The sequence below is a fragment of the Leuciscus leuciscus genome, assembly GCF_965113295.1.
Source record: "Leuciscus leuciscus genome assembly, chromosome: 21".
NCBI lineage: Eukaryota > Metazoa > Chordata > Actinopteri > Cypriniformes > Leuciscidae > Leuciscus > Leuciscus leuciscus.
This window is the reverse complement of record NC_138745.1, coordinates 18535762-18542022: the sequence shown is the minus strand read 5'-3', so window position 1 is coordinate 18542022 and position 6261 is coordinate 18535762. Positions and strand designations below refer to the sequence as shown.

General features: G+C 45.4%; 1 long non-coding RNA gene across 1 annotated transcript; it reads left to right on the top strand.

The window, feature by feature from the left end:
• Positions 1-3584: 3584 nt before the first annotated feature.
• On the top strand, positions 3585-4006 carry LOC309485282. Its single transcript, XR_014201131.1, has 2 exons — positions 3585-3651; positions 3934-4006. It is a non-coding gene; the product is annotated as an uncharacterized lncRNA (long non-coding RNA).
• Positions 4007-6261: the final 2255 nt, after the last annotated feature.

Sequence of the window (6261 nt, the reverse complement as noted above, 5' to 3'; positions counted from 1 at the left end):
CAATGAACATTGGCATACGAGAATAAACAGGAAGCGGGCGCACGCACTCATTGTTTTTCACTGAGGAGCCGAGGAGCACGATTTTCTCTGTCAACTTTGCGGTTTGGCTTGGACAACGCCATGTTAGATGCATGTGTCATAGGCAGCATGAGAACATAGAATGAGTGTTTGTCACCATGGAGACGACCTGCTCCGCTCTAGAATCTTTGCCTGTACTCTTGTCTGTGTGCCGCGGCAGATTCGTAGATTATTATTATTTTTTTTATTTTTTTTTTACTTTGTTTGAGTGCCAGCACTCCCAAGAAGAAGCGACACTCCTATTGGAGTGGGCTCTCAACCCGGGCAGGCAGGGCACGCCTTGGGCTTCATAAGCCAAGGCGATGGCATCCACTATCCAGTGGGCCATCCTCTGCTTGGAGACAGCCTTTCCCTTCTGCTGGCCTCCATAACAGACGAAGAGCTGATCTGAGGTCCTGATGCTTTGTGTTCTGTCCACGTAAAGGTGCAGAGAGCGAACGGGACAGAGAAAAGCCAGAGCTGGGTTTGCCTCCTCAGAAGGCAGCGCTTGCAGGTTCACCACCTGGTCCCGGTGGTAGGAACCTTGGGCACGTATCTGGGGCGGGGTCTCAGGATCACTTGAGAGTTAGCTGAGCAAAATTCCAGGCTTGATTCGTCGACCGAAAAATCCTTGCAGGTCACCTACCCTCTTTATGGAGGCCAATGCAACCAGGAGTACTGTCTTACAGGACAGAATTTTTAACTCAGCTGATTGCAAAAGCTCAAAGGGTGGTCTCTGAAGTGCCAAAAGGACCAGAGACAAATCCCAAGAGGGTATAGAGAGTAACCCCCCCAGTAACCTGACGATCAGGTCGTGCTTTCCCAGTGACTTACCCTCAACTGCATAGTTGAGTTGCACAGTGTGTGGCGATAGCGGCAACATACACTTTAACCCCCGGGAGTCGGCTGTCGCGTCGGCGATACCAGCTCGCTTTTTTTCTTATCAATGCAAAAGAGACTCAAATAACTCAGTCTAGTTTTGTTATACAGGCAAGTGTTATACATCATTCAAAACTGTTAAATGTCTTCTTTTATTTGTGTACACTTATAATAAAAACAAAATGTGTTTTTCGTAAAATAAAGAAAATAAACATGATGCGTGTTCTGCCGTTTCTCTCAATGTGAAGTTCATTCTGAAACGCGACAGAAAATGACCTGTAACTCAGCGAATGTTTGTCACACAGACTTGAGACGTATGTCTTTACAAAGCTTGGAGTCTCTATTTTTAAATTGTGTAAATTATATCAAAAACAAATATTCTCTGATTAAGTAATCCATATGAAAGCAACGACATGTACAGTTTCTCAAACGTGTCCTCATTAACTCTAATGTGACCACACCTACGTGTGCACGAGCGATTGACATGCAAATAGTCCATGTGAAGGAATGCAGGTCTGTAAACGCCCCATAACCTCAAAATAAAGAATCAGAGACTTCAGTAACGTTCTCCTCTGCTTTTAATCGAGTTTGGAAGACTGTGTTTGTGCTGTGCTGTTTACCTTGGATTTACCTCAGAAGAATTAGAAGAATGCGATTTGAAGATGAGAAGATTTTTAAGGTAAGACATTTCCACTCATAATAGTAAGCATGTTATTGTTGTATAAACTTTACATTGTAGTGTGACGAGCACCCCAAGGACTCATCAGCGTTGCCCTGGAAACAGACGAGGAGCACCTGCATGCCCTCGCCACAGGCTGATCGGCCCCAGCTGCGGTCCATCAAGCAACAGCTACATAAGCCGCATGGGCTTTGCCAGATGGTGAGACACCTCTACATGAGACAGAACTCTAACGCCTGTTCACTATTTTTCTCCAGAAAGCAGCGGTTGACCGATCAGCCTCCCAGGAGTACTGCCCAGACTCGCTGCACCACAAGGAAGAGAGCACGCACTTCACCGGAGCACCCAACCTAATCCTTCACTGGGTTTTGTCACCTTGTAAATAAATCCTACCTCCGGGCACTTTGTTTGAGCTATCCTTGTCGTGTGATTCTTCACCCCATGACAGTAGCTACTAGTTAAACTGTTGCCAGACTAAAATGTACGTTATGAAATGAGATTGGAGTAAAAACATGAAGCCTAATGTCACACATGTATATTTAGCTATACACTCACCTAAAGGATTATTAGGAACACCATACTAATACGGTATTTGACCCCCTTTCGCCTTCAGAACTGCCTTACTTCTACTTGGCATTGATTCAACAATGTGCTGAAAGCATTCTTTAGAAATGTTGGCCCATATTGATAGGATAGCATCTTGCAATTGATGGAGATTTGTGGGATGCACATCCAGGGCACGAAGCTCCCGTTCCACCACATCCCAAAGATGCTCTATTGGGTTGAGATCTGGTGACTGTGGGGGCCATTTTAGTACAGTGAACCCATTGTCATGTTCAAGAAACCAATTTGAAATGATTCGAGCTTTGTGACATGGTGCATTATCCTGCTGGAAGTAGCCATCAGAGGATGGGTACATGGTGGTCATAAAGGGATGGACATGGTCAGAAACAATGCTCAGGTAGGCCGTGGCACATGTTAGAAATTTTGGTCGCTCCTCATGACTATATCGCACAGTTGAAGCAGAGCTACGAACCGATTGCCCTTTTCCCTCACTGCGCCTGCGCGAAAACAGTTTCATCTGCAGCAAGATCTTTAAGTTCTGTAGTTCAAAGCTACAAATGACTGTTGCTTACCTCCAGTTCGTCTTGCAAAATGGATTAACCATTACCCACTTCTTCCAAGCCACCTGCGATGTACACTTTGCCTCTTTTATTGTAAATTATTTTATTTTTTTTAAAGCTGTTTTTAATTTTCATTTATAAATTATTGCATTTTTGGGACATATTATAGACTGTTAATAATTAATTATATGTAGGCCTATATAATTCATTGTAATCGACCTAAATGTTTTAGACAATTTTTAATGAGGAGAAGTAAGCTTCTATGTAATATTTTATTATCCTCACAGTGCGTTGGTTATGCGGTGATGCGCAATGAAATTGTTGCGTGGCAATTTAATTATAATAGCCTATCACTTTAATAATAAAAGTAGCCTTCCCTAATAATAATAATAATAATAATACAATAATACTAGCCTACTAATAATTTAATATATAAATTGGAAATGCTAAATCTTCTTGATATTGATATGCTTGTTTTGACAATATCTCTGGATAGGCTACATGATATCGCCCATAGGCGCAACCCGGCACGAGGATTTATCGCGCTGATTCGCGCATATTTCACACGTATAGTGTGAGCAGTCAAGTCGCAGCTCGATGTTCGGACCATACAGTGTGTTCTGTCCTCAGTTTGTAAATTGTTTTTTGCTATAAGTTCAATTTCATGCTCGATAATTATTTTGTTTATTATAAGAAAAGAGTCACAGGTATTTTGTAATGTAAGAAGAGTCTTTATTTTGAAAGAGCTTTTATTTTGACATGACCTTCCTGTTTACGTATGGGCGATCCCATGAGCTTCCGGTCCTTGAGCTTGCCAGAACTGTAATGTTACCGGCACGAAGCGCGTCGGGATATTTCTGATGTTTCGCTCCCGAATCTTGGTTGTCCCACACTCGTAAGGCGGCAATGTCTGTAAGTGTCTAACTTGAGTGATGATGCATATTGTATGTTTTGTGTAGAGGTAAACTTAATGAGCACGATGTAACGTCAACTCGAGAATGTATATTAGTAGCTACGTTACGTTGTTAACGTTCGTCTTTTGCTAATTAGCTAACTCATACTCTGTTAGCGTGCTAGTTATTGTACATTTTCTATTAAGCTAACGTGACTGTTTAAAGCTGGTAAATGGTGAAAGTTATATCTTGTACTTGCGAGGCAGGTTCCTAAGTATATTTTGTATTCTGTTTATTACAGTTTTACTCGATTTTCACTTGCAACGTTGGAAAATAAAGGAGCAAGGCGCTCGCGTCCTGGCTCGTGGAAACGAGTTTGGCTTGCTGTTGAGTCTGTGTTCACGCACCTAGCTCACACACAGACAGGGACAGTACAGTAAAAAGACAACCAGCGTGGGTGCAAGGGATAACGCAAGAATTCCAACATGGCGTCTGAATCGAAATCTAAAGATGAAACAAAGCCTGAAGCAAGCCCGCTACCACGTCCATCGTCTTCAAAGTCTTCGGTTCACTCGAGAGCCAGCTCAAAACGCTCGTCCTCTTCAAGATCTTCTGTCATGGAGGCTGCCGCCAAAGCTAGAGCCGCAGCTGAAGCAGCGCTCACCAAGGCATCTTATGCTAAGCGACAGGTAGAAATGAAAAAGAAACAAGCTAAGCTAGATCTACAAAAGGCCACATTAGAAGCAGATTTGGAGGCATTGGCGTATGAAAGGGATGCAGAGGCGGCGCGGGTTGAAGCTGAAGTCTTAGAAGCAGCTGTAGCTATGGGGAATGAAGATGTACAAAGTCTAAGAAGTGTGGTTCCGCCACAAGTGATTCGACAGCGCACCGAAGAGTATGTGCAATGCCAGCCACGGATTAGCGTACAGTCTTCTTCCTCACCGCATCACTATGAAATGCAGCACACAGTGAACAGTCCTCCATGTCAGTCAGCACATGGAACTGTAGAGGTAAAGCCCCCACTCAGAGACTTCAGACCCTTTGCACATGAACCCGCACATGCAGCTGAACAATCCCCAACCTCAAAACCGTCACACAGTCCATACAGACATGATCAGCCTCCTCTTTGCCCTGACTCTCCACCCATGAGAGACTTCGCCAAGTTCCTAGCACGCAGAGAATTAGTGACCACTGGCCTTACCAAGTTCGACGACTCACCAGAGAACTTCCGCGCATGGCAGTCGTCATTCTTCAATGCAACACAGGGCTTGGGGCTCGCCTACAGTGAGTTAGACCTCCTCGTAAAGTGGCTAGGTAAAGAGTCACAGGAGCACGTGAAAAGGATTCGTGCTGTTCATGTCACTAACCCCAGAGCTGCCCTCCATCTGTCCTGGCAGAGACTGGAGGAATGCTATGGCACACCAGAGATGGTGGAGAATGCGCTGTTCAAAAGACTGGATAGCTTTCCACGTGTGTCTGCTAAAGACAATGCAAAACTGAGAGAGCTCAGTGATCTTCTTATGGAGTTGCTGGCAGCTAAGGACGACGGTTATCTCCCCGGGCTGGCCTACTTCGATACTCCTCGTGGGATAAAGCCCATAGTCGAGAAGTTGCCTCCTGGCCTGCAGGAAAAATGGCTCACCACAGGCTCTCGCTTCAAAGAGCAACACAGAGTGACTTTTCCTCCTTTTTCGTTCTTCGTTGACTTCATCAACAGCCAGGCTAAAGCCCGCAATGACCCAAGTTTCACTCTGTCAAGCTACAGCCAGTCATACAGCAAAGGTGAGAGAACTCCATTCAAGCAAAGTGGATTCAAGTCTGCTGTATCTGTTCACAAGACATACGTGTCTGCTACAGTTGACGCAGACACCACAAGCGCCACAGACGCTGGAAAGAAAGACATTGATCCAGCTCGATATTGCCCTGTGCTTAAGAAAACACATCCGTTAGAGAAATGTAGGTCATTCAGAATGAAAACACTGCAAGAACGAAAAGACATTCTTAAAGAACACAAACGCTGTTATAAATGCTGTACCCCAAACCACCTTGCCAGGGACTGCCGGACGACACTGAAATGCGGTGAGTGTGAGAGCGAAAGACACTGCTCAGCAATGCATCCTGACACCTCTCAGCCACCACCTCCGTCGTCTGTCCTACCAGGTGCAGAGGCACAGCCAGCCAGTGTTCCCGTGGAAGTGAGATCGCAGTGCACCAAGGTCTGCGGCCTAAACAGTCTTCCACGCTCCTGCTCAAAAGTATGCCTGACGCGCGTCTTCCCTCAAGGTCAACCAGAACGCGCCATTAAGATATACGTCATACTCGACGATCAAAGTAACCGCTCCTTGGCACGCTCTGACCTTTTCCAGCTGTTTGGGGTCAACAGCAGCCCGTCACCATATCTGATGAGAACATGCGCCGGCACGACTGAGATGAGCGGAAGAAAAGCAGTTGGCTTTCAAATCAAAGCAGTGAATGGAGGTGTGTGCCTTGATCTACCGCCACTCATCGAGTGCAACGAGATATTGACCAACAAGGCTGAAGTCCCGACACCAGAGGTCGCCCTCGCACACCCTCACCTCAGACACATCGCTCTGCATATTCCCAAGCTGGATCCTGACGCCCAGATGAT